Source organism: Cryptomeria japonica, chromosome 6, assembly GCF_030272615.1.
Source record: "Cryptomeria japonica chromosome 6, Sugi_1.0, whole genome shotgun sequence".
Taxonomy (NCBI): domain Eukaryota; kingdom Viridiplantae; phylum Streptophyta; class Pinopsida; order Cupressales; family Cupressaceae; genus Cryptomeria; species Cryptomeria japonica.
Window position 1 is genome coordinate 478,440,418 of NC_081410.1, and position 16,158 is coordinate 478,456,575.

The 16,158-nt window shown below is 36.2% G+C and overlaps 1 protein-coding gene across 8 annotated transcripts in view; it reads right to left on the reverse strand.

Annotated features, from left to right (window-relative positions):
* Positions 1–461: 461 nt before the first annotated feature.
* LOC131051079 (mitochondrial ATP-independent inner membrane protease subunit 1a) overlaps positions 462–16,158 on the reverse strand; it is an 87,922-nt gene continuing 72,225 nt past the window's right edge. For all 8 annotated transcript variants that reach the window (XR_009107080.2, XR_009107081.2, XR_009107077.2 and 5 more), the window contains one exon: positions 462–839. The gene's annotated coding sequence lies outside the window, so the exon portion shown is untranslated. The remainder of the gene's footprint in view (positions 840–16,158) is intronic.

Here is a 16,158-nt window from a genome sequence, read left to right on the forward strand (position 1 = left end):
AAAGCCTTGAGTTTTTCAAAAAGTTAGGCCAACCTTGAAGTGAAAGGCTAGAATTACTTTTAAAATACAATGTGTTAAGTTGCAATTTAATTATCCAGCATTCTCTCAACATAATCTATTGTTATATACTTGAACTTTATTTGATATTTTGTATTCATTGCTCGATGGGAACATTTATAAATTCAAAGAAAAATACCTGACCAAATTAAAAGTTAGCATTCTTCTAATTTTCACTTCAATTCTCAATCACTTTGTTAAAAACTTGTACAAACGAAAAATATACTATAATATCATCTTCCATCAATTACTAGCAACTTTGATGTGAAAGCCTAGAATTACTATTAAAATACGGTGTTAACTTACAATTTAACCATCCCGCATTCTCTCAACATAACCTATTGTTATCTTCTTGAACTTTCTTAGATATTTTGTATTCATTGCTTGATTGGAACATTTAGAAATTCAAAGAAAATACCTGACCAAATTAAAAGTCAGCATTCTTTTAATTTTCACTTCAATTCTCAATCACTTCGTTAAAAAAAATTACAAACAAAAATACACTATAATATCATCTTCCATCAACTACCAAAAATGCGAGTAGCAACTTTGAAATATTCAATACAAACGTCGTGAGAACAAAAATCGAGTCATTCATCACCAAATGTTTCCAAGCAAATTATCGAGCCTAAAAGAATTTAAGTGCAAGCAAATAGCATCTTCAATGTTTATTGAAATCTAAAATAAACAAATACGAACCATTATTGTTTACTGTATCCTTCGACGTTGACCAACCACCTCAATTTTGTTACGTTATCATCAAATACAATCTGCCAAAACACCTGAAAAATTTGTCTTGTTAATTTTGTGGGCCAAAATGGTTACTTGTATGAACTGAGAAATGTCTCTAAAGGAAAAGATTGTTCAAAATATATATGTAAAACGACCACATTATTGTTCACAAAAGTACAGCTACTATTTTTACAAACAATAGCTTGGCATGCGGAATATTGGAAACAAGCAAGCAATGGTATTTGACTCTAGTAACCAGATAAACCTAGCATAGATATGTAGCTATTAAAGAAAAGTTGACTAGTATTTACAACTAAAATAACAAAATATAAAGTCATTTGAAAATAACACACTAAAGCCCTTTCATTCAAGTTCCCCGAACAAAGCAATACGTAATCCTTTTTTGAAAGTTAGTTTATTTTATTTAGAACAAGTTATAGCAACTTTCTCAAACTCCTAGATTTTGAAGCAAAAATGGATCTTCCTGTTCAAGAACTTAATTCTATAGGCCAATCTAAACCTTAATTAATAAAAATTTAAAAACTGGTACTAACACTTTTCTAGTGAGGAAGTCTTGTCATCTGTCTAAGAGCATGAACAGAAACTAGCGGCAAAGAGAACAGGAATGTAAGCTCCAAACAATTCACGTCCAAAAATGGTGGGTTCATTTTGAACCTCCCTCAAAAGCTCATCTAGTCCAGAACATTCGCAAACTACCTTGATTTTTTTCGATTACCATCAATGTCTCATAATGGATTGATTATATATGAAGGAACTAGCTGTTGCATTTGCAAAGCACTTGATTGATTTATTTATGATGGATCTCTTCAAACAAAAAAATTAATGTCGTTTTCAGAAAATTCTAAAAGATGCATCACAACTTGTAAAGAGTAACTTTAGCCAAACATATCAAAATCCTGGTGAAGTCACATGCAAAGCATCGCATATTTGAGTGAGAGCTATGCAAGATCACATTAATTGAAAATGTTACTTAAATACTCCAACTTTAACAATGATTTGGCTAAACGCACAAATTTCCCCTCTTAGGTTGAATGTTATGGAATAGTACTGCACATAACATTTGACTAGTCTTCTAGTAGATTCTAGATTTTGTACCTTTTTAAATATGTGATTAAAGCAACTGTAAAAAACTATACATCTTCGAGATAGGCCATTACATAAGTGTTATTGCGTCACTTAGACTAAACAAAATTTCCATTGTTATTGAATACAGCCAGCACCTACGTTACCAAAGCATACACTGTGTGAACAAACCTATCAAAAGTGATCAGCGAGTTCAAGGTTCCAAAAGGACATGGATGCAGTCAACCACTATCATAAATTCCAGTTCGGAAAAAAAAAATCCTAATCATATTTCTTTAATCTATTGCACTTATCAGACCCTGTAGTAGGAGCATTAGCCATCAAGCAACCAGCAGCCAAATCGTGTTGTTCTTTTGTGTAAAATGCTACAAGATTTGAAAGGAGAGGTACTTTGGTGAGTTCTGAGATTCTGTTACAACGTAAGTCTTGCCTTCATCAAATCATCCTTTGACAAAACTAAACAAGTAAACATCCAAAATCTGATACCCTCTACATTATCAGATAGAGTGGCATCAAAAACAAGCCCTATAAAGAGGCAGTTCTATCCTGTTGATTATGCATGACCAACATCATCAATTTTAGGACTTCATTCCCGTGTTTGCAATTGCTTCCAAATACCATCTTCAATTTTATTCTGTTACTGACATGAGGCAGCCCCAAAGTCTGCTTGTTTAACTCAAAGGTTAAGTGTAAATTTTTTTTGATTTTATTCAGGCTCAATTCTGATGTTCAGTGAAAACCTTCTCAACTTCATTCTCTATTCTCTCCCTTGAAATCAATCAAGAGAATTATTGGAGGAGATTAAGTTCCTTCATTGTCAACCCAATTTCCTGTTGCTGGATAGAATATCTGGAAACTGTAGCCCTCCTGAAGACTCGGTAGAGATTACTGGATTTCCTTTGACATTTTCTATGAGTATGTTCCAGTTTCTGTTATCTCAAGCACTACATACTTGTTCACTGTTTTTTGTTCAGTACTTAAATGTAAATCTTCTTCAGCCTCGTATTTGTACCTCACATGGATTAAAGGAAGCTCTAGGCAACCTCCCTCCTCACCTATTGTGTATTTCCCCATTCACCAATCTTTTCAGTCTGAAGAAACTAGCCCACTTCCTAGTGTGAAATGCTAAGCTCCATAAACAAACTACATGATAACCAAGGATAGAGTGGCTTCATTTGTGGAGCCAATTGGGTATCTGCCCTCAGTATCAAATACAAGTTAAATTCGCTTGTTCCACAATCACCACAAATACATAAGGAGCGAACAAGCCATAAGGTATCAAGTCAATTTGTGTGTTTCACATTGCCAAAACAATTAATCCGTACAGCATTCCGAGTAATCCACTTTTACAAAACAAGAATAATCGTCCAAGACATTTTCCAGGCCAGTTTAGTACAATGGCAAACAGAAAATATATGTTGATTACTTTGGGACTAAATACTAAGCAATCATTTCACTGTTTTGGAGACATCCAGTCTTTACTACATAGCTGACCAGCTAAAGAAAGATTTTTGATTGAATTTTTGCCTAGAGATCTGGAAACAAGAGAAGTTCAAATCTCCATCTCCATTCCATGCATGCTCAGTAACTGTTACTGTACTTGATTGAATTTGAGTTGCCAATCCATTCTCCTAAATAACAGCTTTACAGATTTTTAGTGCTCACCTCACATAAAGGCACGCTATTAATCCATTTCATCTACAATCTGTCCTTCATTGGCTTTGTACAATTTAACTATAAAATCATCAAAATCTAGGGACCTGTCATACTTCATAGTTTAATTTGCCAATCTAGCTTTACCCCTTGATATTCCTTTATCAGGCTCCAAGGCACCTTCACTAGAAAAGCGGCATTAATAGAAATCAAAGAAAGCTTCAGATGGTTTCTCCTGCTCCGTAGTTACCTGATTCTAATCAAGCATTTCATATCTCTGACTCCTCCTCTACCAGTTCATCTTGGAGCTGATCCTGACCCCTCGTACTTGTATTTCATGAAATCCCCTACTTCACCTGTGACAAATATATTCATCTTAAGATTTTGTCCTTGGAACACAATCTTCATGCTTGGCTTGCATACAAAATCCTGTTTGAAATATACAAAATGGTTTGATTCAAACATTTTCATCCTAGGATGATTTAAGCCAGGCTTTAAACAAAATTCTCAAATAGACTTCCTAAGCAGAGGAAAAAATGTAGTCTTTTGAAGGGCAGCCTCCTCCTTCAGTTTTCTTCACCATCTCCATTAAGGAATAGGAGCAGAACCCTAGCTGATTCTGCCTGCTCCTTGCCTTTCTCACCCTCTTGGAAGCTCTCCTTGAATTGAAAGGCTGCAACCTCTTTGCCCATCAAGTCATATCTGTTATAGCTGCAAACAATCTTGTATCAGTCTCTCTCCTCATCATTTTTCTTGTCCTCCATATCAATTTGAGCACCCTTCAAGCTATTACAAACACCTCTTTAGTCGATCAACAATTACTGAATGATTTTCAAAGGAGTCCTCTCCAAGAGTTTTCTTATACAGACTAACTTTCCCCCCTGCATCGATTGCAAGGAAATCTTCCTTCAGTAATACATTGTAAGTGTCAGTTTGTCTGTACCAGGCCATCGGGCATGTCTAGTTCTCTTACAAAAACAGCAATATTGCCACAAAACCATTTTTCAAGTTCACCTTTGTATATCTTTGTTGATGATGTTTTTATGCACTATGCAACACAGAATAAAATACTAAGTATTCTATCCTCTCTTGAACAAAAACTCCCAAATGCTAAGCTGCGTGATCAAGTGGGGCGACTCCAAGGTTCTCAAATGTCAAGTCTTGACGTGCTCTTGGATAGACTCAATTGTATATTATGTGATATTGCTGGTTTCACAAGATGAACTTACGTTGAATGCTTGAATGCTCGAATGATGCTGGAACGTGGGATTTCACTTGGTTAAAAGAAAAGGAAAAAAGGATAAGGGTTTAGAAGGCTATTCTAACTCTAAAAATGTAAGAGCAAAGGACAATCTTTAGTTAAATTCAACTAAGTCTTGCTTCGACATGCAGCGAACATCTCCATAAGGCTAGTGCAATCTCCTAAGGATAGCTTTATGATTTTCAAATCATCACCACAAGCAAAGACACCATCAAATTGATGCATATCAATGAAGAAGCGATAATTGAAGTTAAGCTTTGGCTAAATAGATCCAGTTGACTACGCAAAGCACTTTACCATTAGCAAGGTGTTAGTAGTATGGATATATGAATTTCACCATTGATCATACACAAAGTCTTCCATTCATCTAACATGAAAATCAAATTGAGAAGTAGAGACCATGCAAATTGTTGAATCAACATATAGAATTCACCATATCTTCAATGAAGTTTACATGCTTCTTACAATAATGTCTTGGCAACAATCTTTGCCTTCTCTTCATACTCTAATTATTTGCTTTCTGCTACTATTAACGATTCTTGAACTACCACTATTAACTTTTACAAATGAAGAAGTTGAGCCTTTTATAGTGCTCTCATTACAATTCGGTGGCTCAAATTGATTTGCAATCAATGTCCAAGATCGAAAGATAGAAACCCTAATTAGGGTTTGTTGAACCCATTACAAAGCATTTAATGCTTGACCAATGATATATTTACATTTGATGGGACACGTCCTTCTACGAAAATTCAACCAATAGATGACAATGGCAGGTGCATTGAACATTGTGCCCTTGTAGTAGTTATTCTCTTTGTTAGGTTCATTGAATTTTAACCCCTTATCTCGAAATGATATGATTGGATAAGTGATGACTGGGTGCCACCTCAGCTTGATTGATTTTGGTAGCTCATCACAAGTGCAGATGAATGAGGCATATCTCTTGATACTCAACATGTCCAAGATCCTAATGTGATGATAACTTTGCTCATGTCGATCTTCTAACTTTGATTAACTTTTTTGAAACTATCTCTTATCTTGATCACTTGCATTCTTGAGCTGTCATCTGACTATACTAGCAATGATTCTTGGATTTCCGAAGGAAATTCAAGATAGTAAAAAAATTCATCCTTGAATGCTTGATGTTGATGCTACCCTTTGCCTTGATGTTGCATTTGGTGTAGACCTTGTCTTGTCAATCCTTGATCTTCATTGTGTCTTGAATTGCACCTGGAGTCTTCTTGTATTCCCCTTGATGTATATGACTCCTATTCCTACCTTGTATGACCTTGTGACTTGATGATCCCAACAGCTACCTTGTAAAGACTTGAAATGCAATGTCCTTCCTGATGAGAGCTCGCCTTGCTCCCGCCATCTTGCACCTGGGAGAATTGGCTAAGTTAGTTTCATGATATGATAGTTGATTGCAAATAGGAATCCTAATCTAGAATGATAAGCCTAAAACCCTAGATTGCATTCTAATCTTTGATTGATCATGACCACTCTAACAATTCATTACAAAATCTCAGGATGATCAAATTGAAACATCTAAGACAAAATCTTTGTGAAAGCAATATATATGAAATTGGATCGGTCACAAAGATAGGCTTTGTTTTGTGCAAAAACAATGAGGTGAACCTTATTTCAGACCTGCGATCTATTTCAAATAGATCAATTGCTTCAGTTGCTCTCTTGACCAATCTTATACACCCAAACAAATATTGATCGCTGGAATTCCGATGAACTTAAATGCGAGCTCGGTGACCTTCCTTTCAAATTCACTGATCTCACTAGGTGCATTCGCTGCCTGTCAAAGTCATTTTGATATGAAATGACATTAATATAATCAGTTCTTGGACTTTTGAAGTCACTGTGAAGGCATTTCTCTTTTGAAATAAAAAGTGGATCACTTTAATTCACTGTCATCATCAAACAACACTACCACCTGGGTTATGAAGTTTGCTCCAAAAATATTCGTTGTCAACACTGCCACCTTTGCAAGACGAATTGACTGTCAAATGAATTCGCTATATGTTGCTGATGATGGACTAAGTCGCTGATGAGGTAATTACAAACTTGAACTGGATAATGAATTGCTAATCCTGTTAAAATATCACAATCGCCCCCCTTTATGAATTCGCCAAAATCATCTCTGTGAGTCGCTGCATCTCCAAAATCGTTTGTGCATAACATAACTTGAACAAAATCAACTCTAAAGTCGCATTGCTGATCTTCAAACAAGAATCACTTTCATGGATTTCTCAAAATCATATCACTGTCTAGCCAATTCGATGGTGAAATTGATTTGCAGATGATCAGAGAATTGAATTGCAGAGGTAGAAGCAATATCAATATGAAATTGATCAAATGAAACGATCAATATTGAGTTTACAGTCGCTTTGGAAAGGTTGATACCTCATCACAAATCGCTGGCCACCTTCATTTAATGTCATTTGCAATTCAACCATTAGCAACCAGATCATAATTATTCAATGCGATACAGCTAAATGAAGACACCACCTTATAAAATCAAGGCCCTCTTGTGGATCACTACCCAGATTAAATGCAATGAATGAATATAAGGTATCACACATTGATTGCAATCTGAGCTCATGAACTTTGAATTTTGTAACTTAGTGTAATTGCCTTTGCATTATTAAATGTGGTACCTTGCATTGATCGAATTGACTCAGCATCGTAGGTTGCAAATGTGTTGCTGTTGTTCATAAAGCGCGCCCTTATTTGACAAAACAACTTCAAGTTTTACATCCAAATTCTCAATCTTATCGCACTTATCATTAATAACCCAGCTTAGAACTTTTAAAACTTTTGATTTTTTTTTATCAAGGTTAAACTGGCTGCCTTGAATTTAATGATTCATGTTGAACTTAGCATCATAAGGCATCAATTTTAAATGCTTCCTTGAAATTGATCTCCCTTTATCAAATGCCCTTTCATTTATCATTTGAATCCTTCATCGAACTTAAAATCTTCATTGGATAGGTTGCACGAATTGCATCGTATGAATGTCAAGTGTTGAGATAGTGTTATTGAATGCTCATAGCTTGTATGCGCTGGAATCATCATTGCTCTTCGTTCATTGCATCCATTGAATGACTTGCATTGTGCAAGGCGTAGCTCTGATTTCTCTCATAATTGAACAAGGCAATAGCACAAGGCATCAAAAACAATGACAACAGTCGTTAAGAACAATGCACCATGCGTCGGGAGCAATGCACGATAGGTGTGAAGGTAATGCATGAAAGTCGCGAAGGCTTCGCACGAAAGGCACGAGAGCTACGCACAAAAGGCACAAAGGCTATGCACGAAAGGCGCAAAAGCAATGCACAACAAATTATCTCCATGCCTTAGACAAATTTTGATTTTTTTCAAATTTTAAGGTGAGTCGCTCAAAATCAAATTCACAAGGCTAAGTTCATACTTTCTATCCCAAAAGAAGTGCTAATGTCAGTTTAGCCTCTATGCTGAAGTGGCATTATTAATGCCTTACAAAAACATTTTCAATCTACTCCATAATGCCTTGTGGAGCCAGCATGCCACGGTGGTGAGGAAAGGGTCAAAGGCAATGGTAATGCCTTTAAAAACATTTTAAATTTCCAGGTTTAAGGTTTGGTGGGCCACGAGGGTAGGAAAAGGGTATGGATGGGGTATGATAAGAGCGGTGGGGAGTTATAAGGGCTGGTGGAAGTTATAAAGAGTTAGGAAAAGGGAGATGCGGGGGGATGTGAGGCTAGGAAAGTGGAAAGATTAGTGAGGAAAGGGGGTTAAGTTAATATGGGGTTGGGGTTAGCCTAAGGGAAGAAAGGGAGGTTTAGAATATAAGGTGTGGGTTAGGATATAGGAAATGGAAATTGGGAATATAAGATAGGATGATGTGGGAGGATGGGGGTATGATAGGATAATAAAGGAGGTTTAGGATATGGTGGGGAGTGAAGGTAGGATATGGGGATAGGTAGGTCAAGGAAAATGGAGGGAGAAGGGATAGGACTTGGGTGAGATGGAAAGCAAGCTTAGAGAAATAAGGGAGGTAAAGGTAGGTGGGTAGGGGCTGGAAGGGTAAAAAGTGGGGAATAATGAATGAATGGTAGGTGAAGGATGGAAAGATGAAGAAAGGGGAGAAGGGAGATGAATGTTAGGTGGTGAAGGCATAAAGAGGTGGAAGGAAAGATGTGGAAGATAGAAAAGATGGAGGGGTTGTGGGATGAGGAGTGAGATGGAAAGATGAAAGGAAATGAAATGAGGGGAGATGGAAGGGAAGCGATTGGGTTTGGTCAGCCATTGGCAGTGCTGGGAGAGGCAGGTCGGAAGCTTGGTTGGGCAAGGGCAATGCTGTACCCGACTTCATCCTAATGAGAAAGACTTGTCCTGATTACATCTTAGCCACCTAAGATACTACAATTCTTCCAAATGAAAGGCTGGTAGCTAAAAGATTAAAAACTAACCTAGAAGCAGAAAAAAGTGGGTGTCCCCATTTGCAATGGCGCGATGTGTGAAAATGTCACAACAATCTTCTTGCTTGATTGACTAACACACAACCTATAGAAGAACCCTGAACTAAAGCTCCCCTTTGCCTACTGTGAGATCATCCAGAAAAACTTTGAGATTTTCTAAATTATGCTTAGTTGGACTCATTAAGGAATAAGCATCATCTCTCTAAGTGATCACTTGTGTCCTATTTTTTTGCTATTCTCACTTCAAAGATTATCATCATAGCACCAATTATGCTTTCATATTTGCAATTTGCCTTAATCTGCATCTTCAATTGTTCTGTGTGCTATTTGTGCATGTTTGGTGTAAACTCACTTCAACTCTCTCTCTCTTATTTATTTTACAATATAAAATTTTCTTTAAACAGTATTTTATTATTACAAATCCATTTCAAAAGCTTTCCAAAATCATAAATGTCCCAAAATCCAACTCTCAGTAGATAAGCCAAACGTGTCCAAGTTCATTCAAGTACACCATACACATCAGTTGGTTGTATTTTGGAAAAAGAAATTGTTTAAAGAACACCACTAACCCTCTCAATCGTAACTTGGCTTCTTTCAATTAAGATCAAAGAACTCAACCTCAAACCACAAGATAGATTGAAAATCAATTGTCCACCAACAGTCATAACATCTACTTGAGGACTGAAAACCAAAAATTTCTTCTGTCAATCAATCACTAATGCACTTGTCAATTATTGACATATATTAAAACATACAATTAGCATCAAAAATTTTATTCTTGTCATACGACATTCAAGAACCACGTTTCTTGATCAAAGCCCAAAAATGCTAAACAAAAAATCATATAGGAAGACAATGGAAGTTGAGGAAACAAAGCCCATTATCACCATTCACCAAGCCCCTACAACTATTGTCAAATTGAAGTCTAAAACCATAAGCGAACAAGAATCTACAAGAATCTTTCTTACTTGTCTCAAACTTACAACCATTTATTGCTGCCAACCACTATCAAAGAGCAAGACAATAGCAGCATTGTGTAATATCCAAGGTTACCAGGAAACGGGGGTACTTGGAAACTCCGGAGAGTGGTACCAATACTGGTACAACTAATTTTCAAAAATAGGAGACGAGGGTACTCGGAGACGCCAATTTTTTAATAAATAATATTTAACAAATTCCAAAACATATCATGACAAAACTTTGAAAACAAGAACAGTGGTAAAGTTTAACATTAACTTTAAAATTTAATAAAAATTGAAACTAAAATTGCTTATATTGCTGATACCATAGCGAGTCTAAATTGTTTAGTGAAAGTAAGGTAATAATTAATATAGATGTTGAGAACACTCAATATTGTTCACTAAATAGTAAAGGTGATTTCTCTTTAGACTATTACAATGATAAAAAATCAGTCCTCTCAAAAAGTCTACACTGCCAATGGATCTGATCACTATAACTTTGCATAGATTTTTGTCTTCCTGTGAAACAGTTTCCTTAGTAGTCATTTCCCTACGACTTTGCTTTGTTGCAAGCTTATCTTATTTGTTTGCTTTATTCTTTTTGCCTTTTTACTGCATTTTGCCCTAAGTTTTCTAGGAGGAGACATCAATTTTTAGTCGAGAGACTTTGGAGACGGCATCCAAAAGCACCTATGCATCAAGAAGTTTCCGGAGAAGTATTCGGTACCGGAGACACCGGTACGGATCTCCTGATAACTATGGTAATACCCAAAAACCACTTAGGCAGAACACACAAAAATTGCAGTCAAAAGAGAAATTTGTCATGAGAATGCTTCTCCCTTGTGGTGTGGAGTGCATTGACACCCTACCATCTTCATAGTTCCACTGTCACACATGGCGTGCCACATGGGTACATGAGCCAGCCGATCACCTCCTCTTGTACTTATTGTCCTCCTTCCATTCCTTGCGCATGGTCACTTCACACCTGTTTGGTATCATGTGGTGTCACACATGGCAACAACACATGTGGATGCATCGCACACTACCATTGTATGGTGCTCCTTGTCCCCAAAAATAATGTTGATCAACCTGTTTTCTATTATGCTAATAGCTAATTTTGGAGCATTACACACTAGCCATGAAAAACTCATAGTTAACTGTCACTTGGAATCTGTGGTGGTGCCAGTTTGAACCAGCCGACCAATTTTTTTATCAACCTAATGTTTTATGAAAAATCTGCAATTTTTCAAAATACCAAGAAAAAACTATGGGCCATTGAATAAGAGTTTTTCTCCTTTTTTCAAAAAACCTCCTTCCTTTGCCTTTAAACAACCCACAAGTTTTTCCTGGGATTTGCAATAATCCAATCCCTTTACCAGTAAACCAAGGATTTCTCAGTGACAACTCACCATTTCGTTTTGAAGCTCAATCAAGAATTCGATAGTAGTTTGTAACATGGAACAAAAAAAATTATTTGTCTTGTGTTTGTTTCTCTTTCTACACACTACTTTTGGCATGAAATATCAATGATAGCTTTCTTCCATATCTTTACAAATATTTCAGCATATTTTAATTTGTTGGGTGTTCCCATGATTTTCCTGTTTTAAAACCCAAGTATAATTGAAGTTCATTTACACTTTCAATTTGTTGTGTCAATGAAATATGCTACTACGAGAAAGACACTGAAGACAATTACCAATCATGGTAATTATTGTGAGTAAGTGTCCCTTTATGTTAGTCATTGAGCAACCAGGGTTGAGAATTTCCCATGACTGTGTAGCCCCAAATTGATGATCACTGAGATCGATAAACACAAGTACCTATTTTTCCACACAACAAAGGTGACACCTCCCCAAACAAAAGATGGTAACATGACCAAGATGATGACAACTAATCAAAATGACACAAATAACAAATGGATATCAACTAATAAATGAGTAAGGAAGAATCATGAATTCTAATTAAATTTTTAAGTTTACCAAAATGTCATAACATGATTTGTCCCTAGAAATATGAAGGAGAATTTACTTTGGCTAGAAATCACCCCCAAAATATGAAAAGCTCCAATATGCAATGCTCAATGATAAGCAAAAAACTGAATGAACAACCAATGAAAATATCTTAACAACAACATGACAATCTATAAAAAAGAATGGCTAGATTATACAAATGGAATCACTAAAAAGTTGGATGGAGCATGTGAGTTATCTCAATCCAAGTTGCCATTCTAGATGAAACCCAACAAAGGCATATTGTCAACTATTTTGAGTTGAGTAAAAGTTAGTGTATTAGGGCATGCATATAGAAGAAAAGCATATTCACTAAACTTTTCACATGAACTTTTTGTGCAAAGCATAAAGTTGTTTGCCTTTATCATCTTATTTACTACAAAACATTATATTTTTAGAAGAAAAAACAAAACTCCTTTATCATCTTATATATTACAAAACATTATATTTTTAGAAGAAAAAACAAACACTTTTGTTTTATTACACACTATTTTAACTTAAAATGCAATGTAATCAGCCTGAACAAGGAATATATTTTAACAATTCATGGGTTAAACTCTATTTTATTTTCTCCCTATATCTCTATGCTATGGAAATGAGCTTAAATTAAAAAAAATCTAGTTTTTGTCTCTTTTTCTATAATTTTTTACATTTTTTTTAAATCCAATTTTTTTCCCCTTTTTTTCAAAAAATCTTATACTTCTGGTTTGCCAATTTTTTCCCCAAACGATTTTTGCTTCTATGTTTTATAACATTTATCCCACATTCATTGTTGAGTGGAACCAAGTGGGATGAAAGTGAATAAGGCTGCAAGTGGATGAATGAGCAAAGGTAATACAAATCCATTAGTCCCAATGACCTTGTAGTTTCCACTCAAGTCAAGCAATTTTTTTATAGGGACTGAAGTGTCCCTATGGAGATCGAATCTCCACTTGAGGCTGTTTTGCAAGGATTTGAACAAGTTTAAGTGTCCAAATGACTATCGATTTTCCACCGGGAGGTATTTGACTAAGTTTGGTGAGAATTTTTCAAGAAGGATAATCAGTCCTGATGCAAGGCAAATTTCCACTTGTAGAAAATATATCCATTGCGAGATTAAATGAGTTTTTAATGCAAAATGAATATTATTTGGATGGAAAATCGGTCCCTATGAAGTGCGATTTTCCACCATTCCATTTGGTGGACAAAATGAAGGGGAAATCAAACTAAGTTCAAATGTCCCAATGCATAGCGATTTTCCACCTTACTGGGTTAACATGTTATTTATCGCACATTCACTGTGTGGTTACAATGAAAGGCAAAATGTTGAATAAAAACGCAGGCCAACAAGCAATAAAATATCATTAAGTTGCTGATTTGACTTCAAGTGAGCTGGAAGGAAGGAAGGATTGGAATCGCCCAAGGAGGAAGAGGTGCGATTTTTTACATTCCCAATGATTGTTTATGCCAAAATGTACCATTTCCAGCCAAGCAAGCGCAGACTGCTTCAGACATATAGATTGCACCATGAACAAGATCATTTCCAGCCATTGAAACAGGATTTTCAGAGGTGTTCTCAGACATTTAAACTCAGCAATCAGACCTGAGACAGCGAACTGCTTCAGACATATAGATTGCACCATGAACAAGATCATTTCCAGCCATTGAAACAGGATTTTCAGAGGTGTTCTCATACATTTAAACTTGGCAATCAGACCTGAGACAGCGAAATGTCATTCATTTTCTGAGTTTAAGGGTGCATTTTCAGACTTCACATCAAAATCAGACTTATCCTAAGTCTGAAAATCAGGTTTTCTGAGGACATTTTCCAGATTTTGATCAAATCACTTGCATTTTCCAGAAATATGATTCAAATCAGAACCTAAGTTAATTCTGGAAAATTGATTGTTCAAATTACCTATCAAAAATTGGGACAACAGTTGGGAGCAAAAAGTCCCTATGAGGTTCGAATTTCCACTCCATCAAATGGTTATCAAATTAACGCAAAATTTTCAAGGGCAATGAGTTCCGATGAGGGTCGGATTTCCACTTGAAGGCAGAATTACAAAGAAAGAGCACAAGTCATGAGGAAAGAGGGGTCCCTAGGGAGATCAAATCTCCCCTCCAAGGGTAAGGCATCAAAATGAAGTAAAATTTGCTAAGAGCAAGCAGTCCCTATGACCTTTGAATTTCCATCATGAGAAAATGATCATGAAGATAGTGATAAATTTCAAGGACTGAATTAGTCCCTACAAGGATTGAGGTTGAAACAAGGTTTATCCCATAGGTGTTTGATTCAATATTTGTTTGTTTTGCAGGTCTGCTACAAGGAAGGGAAGCATGATGATCAAGACTTGAAGTGAAAAAGGATGCAGCTTGCAGGGATACCAAGAGCTCAACACTTCAAAGCAACAAATGATGAAGGATCAGCTCCAAGATGACTCTACAAGCATATTACAAGGACAACATCACAAATGTGAATGAGGAAGATCAACATTTCAAGGATTGGAAGAAGATTTCAAGGTCAAGATTTTCAAAAGAAAACTTCACCATGATGGTGAACAAATGAGGGAAAGACAAATCCACAACAAGATCACAAGGAATTCCAAACATCATGAAGAATGTTCAAGAGTTGATCAAGTCTACAAGGCAAGCTGAGGTGGCATTCCAGTCGCCATTTGTTCAATCAAAGGGTACCAAGACAACATTCATCCAAGGATGGAACAAGTGACATGTGGCGCTACATCAAATATTATTTAACTGACCTATCCTCATCTCTCATTAACCAATGTAATGGTGGTTGTAACAAACCCTAATTAGGGTTTTATCTTGTAACCTTGACCATTGATCTTGAATCAATTTGGGCTGTTCATTGTAATGGAGACCTGTATATAAGGTTCAGTGTTCTCATTTGTAAAGGTTAATAGAGATTAATGTTAGAAGCATAGAAGAATAGTTACTAAGGCAATTAGGAATTAGAAGCTAGACTAGAGTAGAGTAGAGTAGAGTAGGAGAAGAAGAAATTGTTGCCAAGACTTATAAATGAATATAATCTTTTCATTGAAGATATGGTAAAATGTGTTGTTTCAACAATTTGCACGGTTTTTGCTTCTCATTTGTTTTAATGTTGGTTAATTGAATCAAAGATTTTGTGGATGATTAATGGTGAGACTCACATATCCATACTACTAGCAGTTTGTTGATTGTAAACTTGCCTTGCGTGGTCAACTAGAGTCCTTATTTAAGCTTAACTTCAATTGATATTCACACATTGATATGCACTGCCTTGATGGTGTCTATGTTGTTGGTGGTAATTTGAACATCAAATATTTACCTTAGAAGATTGCACTAGCTTTGTGGAGTTGTTCATTGATGTCAAAGAAAAGTCTAGTAGAGTCCCACCAAGTCATTCACTAGATCCTTCATTCCTAGGATTAGATTGGTCTTCCTAAACCCTCCTCTTTTTGTCCTTTTTTACCAATTCAAGTTAGTTTAGGAGAGAAAGAATCACAAAATTGCAATATCAGATGATCGAGTTCCAACAGCATTCAAGTTTTCATGTGCAACGTAAGTCCCCCTTGTGATTCCAGCATTATCACTTCAAACCATTAAGCTTATCCACACATCAAGACCTGACATTTTGGAACCTTGGAGTTGTCTCAATTGATTGCAAAGCATAGCACTTCAGAGACTTTGTTCAAGAGAGGATAAGATACCTTGGTATTTTATTCTATGTTAGAGGTGCCTAAAAAACACATTGACAACTAGGAGGTTGAATCTGGATATGTTGCCCATCTTCATTTCCAACTCAAGGATTCTATCCTTCACCCTACGCAATTCCTTCCCCATTTCCTTCAGCTCTTTGTCAGCCCTTTGACATCTCGTGCAACTCTCAGCCACGACATTCATCTTCACATCTTCCTCCATGGCAACCT